Below are 14,260 nucleotides of genomic sequence, written 5' to 3' on the forward strand. Positions count from 1 at the left end.
CCTGGGCTAGTGTTGAACTGAGATCCTCAAATCTCAGTGTTCTGAGTAGCTAGGATTATGGAACTGAGCCTGCAGGACATATCTGTATTATAACTTGACAGTAGAATCACTCAAGGACATTGGTCAGGGGCATGCACCAGGGCAATAACTCCGTTACAGAGAAAAGTCAGACCTGGTCAAGAACATGGCTTGTCATCCTAGGTTAATTCATTTATTCAAACAAATATTTTCCTGTTGTGATAACAACTCCAACCTCCCCTTTCCCTAACCAATCAAGTATGCATGGTATCTGTTGGTAGCAAAAAAGACAGTTGCTTTCTGACTAAACTATCAGCAAAACAATGCTCATTTCAGCTGCTATTTGCAATTCATGATTGAAGCCCATTTATTGTTGGTGTAGGTCTGAACTCATTTGGATACAAAATAAACAATTCCCTGTAATATTTGGAGATATCATCTCCTTTTCACATAAAATGAAATATAAATTTTTTGCTTGCAGCTTGAAAATACTCATTTGCTACAAATGACATAACTTGAAAATCTGTTAAATATTCTAAAGGTGCCGTGGTTTATACATATTTAATTTTTCTACAGTTACTTTATTAGTTGAATCTGTGGAGGCCAAAACATATTGGATGAGTAACTCTCTAGTTTTCTCTATGTGTGAATTTTGGCTAAACCATAGGAAAATTTGATATGATCACATCATCCTTCTGTGCCTGGTACTCAAAGTGCTGTCTCTCACTGTTTGGCCTTTTATTAAGAAAGACATTTCATATAATGGAGGGGAGATCATTGAGTCCTATAAATCAACAGGAAAACTCTGTCTCCTGATCACAGAGTGGCACTTTTCAAAATGCATTTGAATTATACCAAGGAATTTATGGGAAAAATATCAGTGTTGCCCTGTTAGGTAATTTGCATTTGCTATGTTCATGATACACAGCAGCATTAATTAATAGAATAATGGCGCTGATATATCTGTTAGTGATTAGCTCCAGCCGCCATTTCATCAGAAGATGATCATTTATCTTAAAATGCTGGAAGTGGGGCTGGGAAGGTGGCTTGGTGGTAGAGCGCTTGCCTTGCATGCCTGAGTCCCTGGGTTCCATTCCTCAGCACCACATCAGCAGAAAAAAAAAGCCAGAAGTGGTAATGTGGCTCAAGTGGTAGAGAGCTGTAGCCTTGAGCTGAAGAGCTGAGGAACAAGCGCCCAGGCCCAGAGTTCAAGCCCCATGGCCTACCAAAAAAAAAAAAAAAAATGCTGGAAGGGGAGAATTTCCTCTCAGCAGGTGCCACAAAACAAGAGAAAAGACCCGGGGCTGTGAATGAACCTAATTTAATTTTCTGACTTTTGATCCCAGGTCTTTTGTTAGGGGGATGAAAATAGTTACAAATTCTAGGTCAATGATAAGTTTAAAGTCTTTTTTTTAGAGCTTGGCTTTGGCTAAACATCATTGGTTAAGAAGCCAAGTTTTTAACTTGGATAAAACTAATGGGTAGGGACTCTGAAACACCCCCACTTTTGAAAAGGGTCTATTTACAAGTGGATAAGAATGGCGGACAGCTTTGCCTTGGCATGAAGGTGTTTGTGGTCCATCCCCACCACCTCCATCCTTGCCCTTTTCCTGTGGTCTCCAGTTCGCCAGGCTTCTGTTTAACCCCTTAGGAACTGCTTCACCCGGCTTTACAGTTCTTGGTTTGTGGAATTCAATCTTTCACTGGGCTCTGATTCAACAATGTAAGTGTGCAGCTTCACTCCAGCTACTCAGTCATACCCACAAGACAGAATCCACGTCTCCCGCCTCCTGACCAGACACAGCCCAATCCCTGACAGATCTTTCTTTCCAGCTGGGGCTCCGCCATCTTTGACTCTTACCCCTCACACCATGGGAGTTCCCATGGCTAAGCTCGGGCTCAGTCTCCTGTCTACAGGGAGCCAGCAGCCATGGCCACATCAACCCTCGGGGCAAGGTCAATGATTGTACATCAAGGCACACATGCATGTATGCATACACACACATGTGCACACACACCTGTTCAAAGCTGAAATGATCAATTTTAAATTTGAATACAATGTATTCTAATCTGTCATCCTTTCTAGTTTTCTTGGTGTATAAGTAAAGACTCAAGAAAAAATGAGATTTTTATAAAAAAATATGTTGTGTGCAATTGGATATTTTCCTGGTTTCTTCCGGTGGCAGTATATCCTAAAAAGATAAAGTTTTATAGCACATTGATTTGATGGTAGCTCTAACCTTTCCTCCTCTCTAATTTAATAACAATTACATGGTATATACAATATTATCTTTCTCTAGGAAACACAACTGAAATAGCACACATCATTTTTCCATAAAATTTTTGTGAAGGATTGAAGCCAGATTGGCAGATGAATACATCAGGTGGACAGACTTCAGTTGCCTTTGACAGGATGCAGAAAACATTCAGAGACATGCAAGCCTTTCCTTTTCTACATAATAATTGCAAGCAGGTGTCAGGGGTGTCCTTCTCCAACAGGAGCACTAGACCCTCACTTGCAGGCTGTGAAGGGAGCCTACCCTGTCACTGGTTCCCTGGGGACAGGACCTGCTGGAGTCCCCTCCAGGACAGCTGTGCTCACAGCGGGGGGGGGTTGGGGTGGAGGTGGGGAATGCCCAAAACATCCCCTGCCTCAAGCGTCACTCCTGGACACAGAATTCTAGACATACTGGGTCACCAGCATCCTAACCAGCACCTCCAGGTCCTGGAGCCCCGCCGGACCCAGGGAGAAGGCGGCCTCTGAGCTCTCCTGTACAAAAAGCAGCACTGGACAGTGGGTGCATTGATGTCAACTTTGCTTTGTTCCTTCAACAGCCAAACTGCTCATTTTTATTTATTTTATTTATTTTAGCTGGACCTGGGGCTTGAACTCAGAGTCTGGGAGCTGTCCCTAGAGCTTCTTAGGTCAAGGGTAGCGCTCTACTACTTGAGCCACAGTGCTACTTCCCACTTTTTCTGAGTGGTTTATTGGAGATAAGAGTTCTCACTCACTGACTTTTCTGCCTAGGCTGGCTTCAATTGTAATCCTCAGATCTCACCCTCCTGTGTAGCTAGGATGTAAGGCACGAGCCACTGGTCCCCGGCCAAACTGTTAACTTTTAAAAACTTTCTTCCTCTGCACTCTGTAGGCACGTCCTTCTCAACAGGGATCTCGACGCCGGGGTCTCTTTACACAGCCTCCTGCCCTCCAGCCAGACTTTTGTCGCAGTAGACCCCCACCACCACTAAACACACACTGCTCCTGGGGTACATGGGAGTGTGAGGGGGGTGAGTGGGGGAGTGGGGGGGGAGTGTGAGTGGAAGAGGATGAGTGGGTGAGTGTGAGAGGGGGAAGGTGAGTGGGGGAGGGTGAGTGGGAAGGGGGAGGGGGGAGGGTGGGTGGGGGAAGGTGAGTGGGGGGAGGGTGGGTGGGGGAGGAGAGTGGGGGGAGGGTGGGTGGGGGAGGAGAGTGGGGGGAGGGTGGGTGGGAAGGGGGAGTGGGGGAGTGTGCATGCAGCAGTGGGGGGTGGGAGGGGTGATGAGCAGACAGCTGTGCCCTCCCTCCCCCCTCTCCCTCCCCCCTCTTCTCCCTCTGCTCTCTCCCCTCCCCCTGCAATGTGAAGAAGGAGGAGGGTGTTGTAGGAAGGAGCAATGGAGTTGGGTCTGTAGGAACAGCAAGGTGTCAAATTAAGAAGTCTTGGAGCGATTGTAGTACCGGCAAATGCTCCAGACAGGATGGGGGAGACTTGGAAGTCCAGACCTTGAATCTCTTTCTGAGCCCTTCACTCCCAGACGGCAGACATAGGCTTTGGGAAGGGGCTGGATAATGGCAGAAAACTACTTTCAGGGGTGGCAGCTGTGTGTCGGGTGCCCACAGAGCTCACGGGCATGCTGGATGGGATGGCCACTTAGAACAGTGTGTCACAGGCGTTCCTTTGGCTGAAGTGTGGGAAAACACAACCAGCTCTTACAGGAACAAATCTCTCCATGATTTTGTTAGTCACAGACCCAGGGAGAAGATAGTGTCGGCCTCATCTAATAAATGTGGAAAACAGAAAACAGCAAATGCCTCATTTAAAGTAATTTAGCTGACAGGATTTAGAAGACTTGAAAAGCTTCCTTACAGTTCATTTAATAAATATATATTTACTATACACCAAATGCTGATTCCTTGAGCAGTTGTTTGAGATATTAACACAGACAAATACTATTTTGCTTCAACAAAAGTCACTTTTATGAGCAGAGACAACTGAGAATACGCCAGTGATCCCACCCTAAGAGTGAAGTTAAATGCTCAGGTGCTTTCTTGGGAATGAAGACCAGGAAGAAAGAAGGGCTGATAGAAACACAGTAGAGGGAACTGCATTTTACTTAAAAAATTTTTTAACCATGAGGAAAATTTTCTGAGCAAAACTCAAAGCTGACGGAAGCGGAAGAGGAGAAGGAAGACAATATTCTCCAAGGAACCGTGACAGTGATTTCCACCACGGCCGACTAGCTGACTGCCACCCAGGGCTCAAAGGCTCCCATGGACCTGGTCAGCACAGAAATCCTCTCCAGAGCACTGATTTTTATGTACCTGCATTATTTCACCCGTTACAGAGCTTTCCTCTCATGTAAATGAATTCAGCTCTTCCCTGTCATAAATGACAGATCCACTCCACATTCGCTGTGGATTCCTCCAAACCAATCAAACCATTATCTATACCTATGTTAGAAACAAGTTATGACTTTTGGAATTGATTGGATTAATGCATTTGCTTTTGCATCTAGGGCTCAACTATTGAAACAAACAAAAAAAAAAAACCTCTTTTATTCCATTGCAGAAAAGAGCATCTGAGTTAGCAAAATATTTCATTTAAGGTATAACATAACCCATTTCTAAATAATGAAATTTTGATCAGAAATTTAATTGTAGAGTTAAATTCATTCTGGTGCTAGTTTGTAACATCATCAATCATTTCTTTGCCAGCTAATCACGAAAGAAATACAATTTCAATTTTATATCACAGGTTTGGCAACAGAGTACCTTTGGCAGTGCTCCTTAAAGTGTGTTCTCTATTCAGGTGATCAATGAAAGGCCCTGGGTGTTTTAGCTACATATAAGATGTTTAGGAGAGTTCAACAAGAATGAATCACACTTGAAAACATAAACAAAGCTTTCCTCACTGATGCTGAGCAGGACAGGGCATCTGGCAGCTGCACACTTTTCCTGAAATTTGGCTTAGAATACTGAGCAAAACACACAGCAATCGAGTATTAAATGCAGTCATGTAAGCCATTTATGTCAGAATTTCTATGAAGAATTTTCAAGAGAAAAATAGGTGATAAGGTGATGAATCTGTGACCTTACACTGTGTCATTTATCTCATTTCAATTTCTTTTCATACTTCCTGGCACAGAACAGCAATGTGGCTCCTGAGACAGTAACTGGATGGCAAAGAGAACACTCACACTTATTTTGTCTTAAAAAAGAATTATTGTAGTTTGAATCATGTTCCTGTTGGCCTTATATTCATTCATAACAAAAGTTGAGTGTTTTTACTTAAAAAAAAAAGCTATTCCTAGATTTTCTCCCTATTTCATACTGAGTCAAATCAACTACATTAGTAGAAAATGTGTGGAAAATGATCAGAGAGAGCGAGAGAGTTTCAGGTATGAGAGATTCCATCTAGTAAGGAAATGAAAACTAGTAAACCTGAATGGATGTATACAGTCCTCCAGTGTACTATGATGAAACAATCATGCGACCAAAACTTATGATGTCAGACTATAGACAGTTAAGCTAACCCTCCTGTACCCTCCCCAACAACCAAACATCTAATACCATAGATTTAGGATGGGTGAAATTTACCATGCTAACCAATTAAAGGAAGGGTCTATACATTATGTATCTCAAAATCTTTTATCTATAATCTACCAACAATGCCCTCTTAAAGGAAGATGGCCAATATTGGACACTAGAAGATATTTCTAATTGATCATCTGAAGGTGCGTGGAGACTCTGGTTCCTGTGTAACGTGGCCATCTAACTGGTCAGTCAGTTAGCCAGGGAGATGAAGTTTAGTTGCATTTGTATAGGGCTGAATCTTCTTCAAGTAGTAGGCAGACAAACAGGACTGCCTGTGCTCAGGAATAGGTGGAGGAAACAGCTCACTTTCTCCCGTCCCAAAGATTACTTCTCCAAAGGAAAGGTAGCAAGAAAAGTATAACTATACATCAATGGATACAATTCCAGGTAAGCAATGCCTACCCAGAAGGCCCATTCAAGATGGCGACTGAGGATAGAGGGACATAGGAAACAGTTTCCAAACTCTTAGCACATGCTTCTTTGGTGTCCACTGGGTTTTGTTTTGCTTTCTTTTGTTTTTGCAGCCACAGCCTCTTTGAATGATCTTTAATCAAAAGTTAATGATTACAAGTTTAATTAGTGTGCTTCCCCCCCATTGAAATTAGTCTAACTTAAGAAAAAATTATATTAAGTGAAGTAAGCCAAGCCCAAAGAAACATAGGTCCCATGGTTTCCCTTATTTGCAATATCTAGTATATGTATGCGTCAAGCAGAAAAGGTCAGATAAGGTGATGTTAGGAAAATGAACCCTAAGATATGTATTTAAATGTTTTTTTTCTTTCATGCATGTGTTTCTAAGGCATTTATAAGATTATTTCTTAGTTGCTTTGCATGTCCCTCCCCCATGGTATAACCCCTGCTTTCACTGTGTGTGATGTCGGTATAACTTGTGGAGGAAATGGGGAAAAACAAGTCGTTTAAATAAGGAAAAAAAAAAAGATAACATCTTCCTAGCCTGGCTGCACCACCCTGTTCTCTTTGAGGTGTCCTCCGTGGCTGCTCCTGTGGATTGTGGAGGGTCGTGTGCAAAGGGTCAGAGGCGGGGCTGGGCTTGCCCCTGCTGGTGGACAGCTCACATCCACGTCTGGATGGCTGGCTGGCCTCTCTTGGCCAGCCTGACTGCAAATACATATGGCACTGGGGGCCAGTCCGTGTAAAGCTTTCTGCTTCTTCCAGCCCAGCTCAGTGAGCACTGGCATGCCGTGTGGCTGGCATGCCTGCCCTGCGTGAGGGATGGTGGCGGCGGGAATGGCTTACGGCTCTCTCATTACCCGTACACATGATGCATTTGGTGTAACTTCAACTTCTAACTTATTAGAGCTGCAGGAAGTCATGTTTTTACATGCCACAAAGATTAGCATAGATGTTCTGTGGCTTACTGTGATTTTTAAATCCAATTGGCTGTTTAAATCTAAGGTGAGCACTCTCCAGTTAGGGTTTCTCACCTCACCATATTTATCATACGGTTCAGTGGAGGTCGCTGCTGGAACTGCCCAGGCCCTTCAGAACTGAGATGATCAACCCCCACCTCTGGAATTCCACCCCCCCCCATGGCTTCCTTCCCTGTCAATCAGATCTCCCAATTCATCTCATGCTCAGGGATCAGCTGATTATCCGTATACAGCCACCTTTGGACACTCAGACTGAAGACTGCCTGGGACTGGGCCCCTAGAAGGCAGGTCAATCTCTTTTTCTGGGTCTTTTTTCTTTCTGTTCCAGCCCTGCCCCACCTCTTAGCTTTATGAAGGTATACATGAAACATACAACCAGTGTACATTTACAGAGCGCACTGTGATGCTTTGAGAAGTGTATACACTATGAAATGATCAAGTCAAGAAAATTAGCTGATCACCTCATGTTTGTATTCTAATTTTGTGAAAATTTCGTCTACTCTGTTAGCAGTTTTCAAGAGCTGCATAGATTATTATTACCATGCTGTTAAATAGTGTGGCAGAACTTCCTTCCTGCCTGGCGAAGCCCTGCCTCTCAGGCCGGGCACGCCTCTCCTCCTCCCCACTTCTCTACTTCCAAGAGACTCACACCATTTGAGAGTCCACATTCAAGTCAGATACTGTGGCATCTGTCCTTCTGTACCTGACTTATTTCTGTTAACATCATGTCGCAAACTAACTTGTGTTGACATAGCTGGAAGGATCTCCTTTGTGTTTTTATGGCTGATTAGTATTTCATTGAGTAGAGACCACACTTTATCTATCCATCCACGGATATTATTGTTATGGTGATTTTAAGTCTTGGCTGTTGAGAATAGTGCTTCAGTAAACACGAGAGGTTGGCGAGCATTTTGACATACTGATTTTATTTCTAGAAGTGAGAATCTGGAAGACATACTAGCTCTATTTTTAAATTTCCAAGGAACCTCCACCCTGTTTCCCATCATGGCACATTAATTTCTATCTTCACCAATAGGATGCAAGGAATTCCTTTCGCACATTCTTCCCAACTGCTGGTAGCTCCCGTCCTTTTGATAATAACGGATCTAACAGGCCTGGGGGGATGTCTCCTTGTGTTTTTGTCTCCTTCTACCTCTTTTTTGTGGTAGATTTGAACTCAGAGCCTTGTGCTTGCTAGGCAGGCACTCGACCTCTACTGAGGGATGAATGGTTTTTTTTTTTTGTTTTTTTTTTTTTTTTTGGGTCCGGTCATGGGGCCTGAACTCTGGGCTTGGGCACTGTCCCTCAGCTCTTCAGCTCAAAGCTAGTGCTCTACCACTTGAGCCACAGTGCCACTTCCGGCTTTTTTTCTTTTTGCTTATGTGGTGCTGAGGAATCGAACCCAGGGCCTCAGGCATGCAAGGCAAGCGCTTTAACCACTGAGCCACCTTCCCAGCCCGAGGGATGAATGGTTTTGTTTCCCTTCCTAGTGAGTCATTTGGTAATAACAATCAGATGTTTGGTTTATACACATCTCACTCCGGTTGCTTCCTTTACTCTGCAGAGCTCTTCAGTCAAGCTGACCCCATTTGTCTACTTTTGCTTTTGTTGACAGTGCCTTTGGGGTTCTATTTAAAAGCTCACTGTCATGAGGCTTTTACCCTGTTTTCGTCTAGTAGATGCAGAGTTTCAGGTCTTGTGTGTAAGCCTTTAATTCATGTTGAGGCTCATATATGATATAGGATTCTGCACATGTGGACTTCTGTCCCCTGGCACAACTTACTGCAGAGCTTTTCCTCTCCGCACTGAGCATTCTCGGCTCCACTGCTGAAGTTCAGTTGAATGGAGACATGTGGATGTATGGGCTCTCACGCCTTCCAGTATGCCAGTACCATGCTGTTTTGAATATTCTATCTCTGTAGTGTACTTTGCAGTCAGGCAGTGTATAGTGCCTTCCAGCTTTGAACTCTGGGTTTTTGTTGGCCTTTGTGGTCTTGTGTGGATGTGGTAATCACTTTGTTGTTTCTGGGAAAAACACCATTGGATTTTGGCAAGCAATGTTTTCTCATCTCCTTAGAGGTGCTCTTTCCATCCGTTTCCAGGGAACCTGACAGAGCGGTCACTGTTTCAGTTGTGTTTCAACCCAGTGGATGATGCGACAGTTCTGCCTCTGTCTCATCTCACCTCCTCCTTTCTCCATTCTCAGGCAGCTGGAAGCCTGCTACAAGCTGGAGGCGGCCGGGAGCAGCCCCTGGGCCCCAACCCTCTCCTGATGACCTCCTCTCCCCAGTCCTTCAGAGACTGGGTCCTCCCCCAGCTTCGCTTGGCACCACCCCCATCACATTTGCTCCTCCTGGTGCTGCCCTGGGAGCCCGCGCTCCCACTCCAGGCTTCAGCAGCTTGGCGGCACATGGGCCCGGTCTTCCCTTCCCTCTCCTGCCCTTCACCAGCCTAGCGCCCTGGCTAGAGCTCTGTAGGCACTCAGCAAATGTTCTCAAAGGAATACTGATTTTTTTTCTCTTAATCGCTTATTCCTAATATTCTTCTCTCTATTTTCCCCTATGCATGATTATACATGTACATACCTACGAACAATTTTTTTAAGCAAAAGTTCATTGATCTTTTTGTATCTGCTAAATCAAATAACAGTGCAGTCTAATTTTTTTTCCCTTTTGAGTCCAGTAACTATTAACTTCATGGTATTCTGGTATTATTTCAAGTCTATACCATTTTTAAAAAGCAATTGTTTTGAAGGTCAGTTCTCTCAGTGACTTGGATGCACGCGGTTGGGCCCAGGCATTGACAAATATTACCGATCCCACATGTCTCCTTAGTGACCAAAGGTCAGTATCTGTTTTGGCTGCATCTGTCTTATCTCCAGGTTCCTTCTCTGATCTTTCGAGAGGAGACTGGACACCTGGACACCTTGGCTCTCACCGGAGGCAACCCCATTCCTTGTCCTGTTGTTTGTGAACTTTGTGGGAAATGGTTTGTCTGTGCAACACATTTGTTTTTGTATGCCTGACACCCCTGGAGCTCTTTGTCCAGCGGTCCCTGGGGATTCTGCCCTGCTTCTTCACTATGCATGTTTACATGGTCAAATCACTTTTTTAGTCTATTGCTTTCTTCTCAACTTTTCAATCACTAATGTATGTTCCACCATGCAAATTGAAAAATCGCTTCACCGTTTGCCATCATAACTGGATCTGTGTAATGACTTGGATTATTCAGGAAAACGTTCCCTTAGCTCTGAATTTCCTATTTCCTGCACTGTATTTGAATATCACCATTCAACCAGGACGTACTCCAACCAGATTCTTATCCCCTCAAGCAGACTCAACAGATCCTGGCTGCTGGTCAGAAAATACTCTCACTGTTCTACCCAACACATGCTTGCTTGGGCAGCGGTGACAGCATGGGTTCTGCAGTTATCCCTGCCCTAACAACACTCAGCCTGGCCTTGCAGGGACCCTTCCGTAGCTTTTCTGTGACATTTGTAAATAATCATCCACATTTCACTGCTCTAGAAATTCCCTTAAGGAATATAATGTAAGATTTGAAAACATGCATCTTCAAATCACACATGTCTGGAAGGTTCAGGAACTTTAAGTAATGGCTGAAATTTTGTATTTAGTTTGATTAATATATTCTTATTTTTTGTCGGTCATGGGGCCTCAACTCTGGGCCTGAGCGCTGTCCCTTAGCTCTTCAGCTCAAGGCTAGCACCCTACCACTTGAGCCACAGCACCACTTCTGGCTTTTTTCTGCTTATGTGGTGCTAAGGAATCGAACCCAGGCCTCATGCATGCAAGGCAAGCACTCTACCACTGAGCCACCTTCCCAGCCCGATTAATACATTCTTAAAAAGTTTATGATTGTGAGTTTTTACAGACATGATCTTTTTCTGTGTTTTTCCCTCTGCCCTCAAGCTGAGCCCTCCACCCTACCTCCCACGCTGGCTCTTGTCAGCCGGGGATGGGGGCATGCTGTGAGTCCCACCTGCACCAACTCAGCAGTTCATGCTCCTTTTAGCAGTCCCAGGATGCCTAGGACTGAGCCCCGCGGCCTGTACTCTTGGGTAATGGACATGGTGCATGTCACAAAGTACAAGAGAAGTGCTGGGAGCCAGACCAAGAGGTAGAGCCTCTGTTCCCCTTTCTGCCCCCTTCCCTGGCCCTCCACACCGTCGACTCAATCTGCGGTAGCAGACGCACCATTGACACTGGCTGCACTGTCTCTTCTCTGAGAAGCTCTGTTGCAGATTCTGGGTATCTGGCTAGCAGAGAAAAGACTGTCCTATCCCAAAATGGCGTGAGAATGAGAGTGAGAGAGCAAGAGAGAGCAGTAGAGAGAACAAGAGAGAGAGAGCTAGCAGCTCATTGCAGATGACTTAATTTTAGCTAGGGAGGAGTCGAGCTGTGTGAGCATGGAGTGCAGCAGCAGCAAGGGCCACACCCCCTTTATGGGGTGCTCCGAGGAAGCATCTTTGGGGAAGGGACAGAGACACGGACAGACAGAAACCTGCTCCAGGCAGAAAGGACAGAACTCGTAGAGGCCTCAAAAGGAAGCTACCTTAGTGTTCCAAGGCACAGAGGAGGCAGTGGGTGACAGAGAATGAGCTCTAGAGCAGAGATGGCCAGCTGCTCAGGCAAAGCCACGTCTCTGTGTGGAATGAACATTTTATTCTAAGTGTAATGAGAAGCACTGGAGGTATTTATGGCAATGGTGAAGTGTGATTTGTGCACTACAAAGGTAACTGGATACTGAACCAGGATCTAGGATAGCAGTGGGAAGAAGAGCTAAGAGACTGCCAATGTCTAACCAGGAGCTGGGATTTGGTGGGATGTGATCAGCTCCCAGATGTTTTTAAAGTAGGACTTGGGGTTGGACGGGCTGTGTCTTCTAAGAGTCGGAGAAGCATCTAGGAGGACTTTTGGGTTTTGGCCTGTGCACCTGCTGGTCCTGGCTGGGAAGGAGGTATCCAGAGTGTCGTGGTCTCTCCAGGCAAGGGCGGGCAAGCCATCTTACTTGCAAGGCACCCGCTTAGTGGTTGAACCTGGTGAACAGGCAGTGTGCAAATCAGAGAGGAGATTTCCACTTGGTCATCTGTGCAAGACTAAAGCCGTAGACTGGACTAGGGGTCTACATGGAACAGGTGCTGTGGGCACTCCATTCTGCACAAGTCTTTGTCTTATGCATAATAGGAGACTAAGCAGTGAGAGTCCCTGGCCACGCTGTGACAACAGTGTTCCTAGACTTTGCCTGGTGACCCCTGCAGGGCACAGCTGTCCCCTGTGGAGAGCCACAGAACCGTCTCTATTAAGAGATCAAAGCTGAGCTTGGCCCTGAGGATACAGACATGAGGAGTGGGAGGCAGAGGACGCCAGGGTGGGGCGGGGGTGGGGGTGGGGCGGGGGCAGGGTAGAATGGGGGGGGTTGTTCTTCTACAGTGCGATGTCATCCGCGCACCTGACTCTGGCTGGTGCTGCTGAGAGCTCCAGTGAGCTGAGGACAAGAACTGATCATCAGATTGGGCCCAAGAGGCCAGGAAGAGCAGCTCAATACCGGGACAGGGATGCAAGATGTCCGGCGTGGCCGGAACGAGTGGGTGGTGTTGAGTGAGGGGTGCACAGAGCTCTGACAAACTGGGAAGGAGTTCTGCTGGGAAGAGACGCTGGAAGCATAATGGGAGGTGGAGGTGAAAAGGGATTGTCTCTAGTGGGAGGACAGCACGGGGAAATGGAGTAATCGCAAACAATGGCCTTCAGCAGGTGAGGCGGCACGGAACGCCCGTGGAAAGGCAGGCTTGAGACCATTTGGAAGGGATGTGTGACTCCAGCAGGATGCATAGGCCTACACCTAGGCAAATTGCTCGCAGTGTTTTTCCTGGAAGATGTGTCAATCCTCATGTGATAGTTTCCATCTTTTCAAAGTTCTCTTGAATTCGTTGTACAAAGGGGTCAGGTTGTGAGTGCACTGCATGTTGATCAACGTCACCCCTTTCAACCCTCTCCCCTGTCCTTCCAAAATCCATCCATACCCTCAACTTATTGCACTGAATGTGTGCTAGGCACGCACTCTACCACGAATCCACATTCCCTGCCATCTGTCTTAAGAAAAGAAATAGTAAACGTGTGTTCGCTTTGGCAACACATATACTAAAATTGGAACGATACAGAGAAGATTAGCATGGCCCCTGAGCAAGGATGACACGCAAATTCACGAAGCGTTCCATATTTTTAACTTGTTTAACCACTTTGGAAAGCAGTATGGAGGTTCCTCAAAAGATTCCACATAGAGCTCCCCTAGACCCAACAATCCCACTTTTGGGCATTTACCCAAATGTTCACAAACAAGACCACACTAAAGCTACCAGCCCGACTATGTTTATTGCAGTCTGATTTACCATAGCTAAGATATGGAACCAACCCAGATGTCTCTCAGTAGATGAATGGATCAAGAAAATGTGGTATATATACACAATGAAATTCTATGCCTCCATCAGAAAGAATGACATTGCCACATTTGTTACAAAATGGAAAGACTTGAAAAAATTATATTAAGTGAAGTAAGCCAGGCCCAAAGAAACATAAGTCCCATGGTTTCCTTTATTTGCAATAACTAGTATATGTCTGAGTCAAGCAGAAAAGGTCAGATAAGTTGATGTTAGGGAAATGAACCCTAAGATATGTATTCAAATGTTTTTTTTCTTTCATACAATTGTTTCTAACACATTTATAAGATGATTTCTTTGTTGCTTTGTATGTCCCTCCCCCATGGTATAACCCCTGCTTTCACTGTATTTGATGTTGGTATAATTTGTGGAGGGGAAGGGAAAAAACAAATCGTTTAAATAGGAATACAGGTGGACCCATTGCAACAATGAGACATACAAGTCGTTATGTCGAAAACAAATTTTACAACTTTGGTGGGGGGGGGAGGGTTGGGGGGGAAGGATGGGATGGGAAGGGGAAACAAAGGAGGAGGCAACAATGTTTGC

General features: G+C 45.2%; 1 protein-coding gene and 1 non-coding gene across 2 annotated transcripts in view; one reads left to right on the plus strand and one right to left on the minus strand.

Annotated features, from left to right (window-relative positions):
- Pacrg (parkin coregulated) overlaps nt 1-14,260 on the minus strand; it is a 376,899-nt gene that overhangs the window by 56,535 nt on the left and 306,104 nt on the right. The window lies entirely within an intron of this gene.
- LOC138819563 (U6 spliceosomal RNA) lies at nt 13,395-13,501 on the plus strand. The gene has a single exon (XR_011369486.1). It is a non-coding gene; the product is annotated as a U6 spliceosomal RNA (small nuclear RNA).

This window comes from Dipodomys merriami, unplaced genomic scaffold (genome assembly GCF_024711535.1).
Source record: "Dipodomys merriami isolate MVZ:Mamm:240054 unplaced genomic scaffold, mDipMer1.0.p SCAF_8, whole genome shotgun sequence".
NCBI lineage: Eukaryota > Metazoa > Chordata > Mammalia > Rodentia > Heteromyidae > Dipodomys > Dipodomys merriami.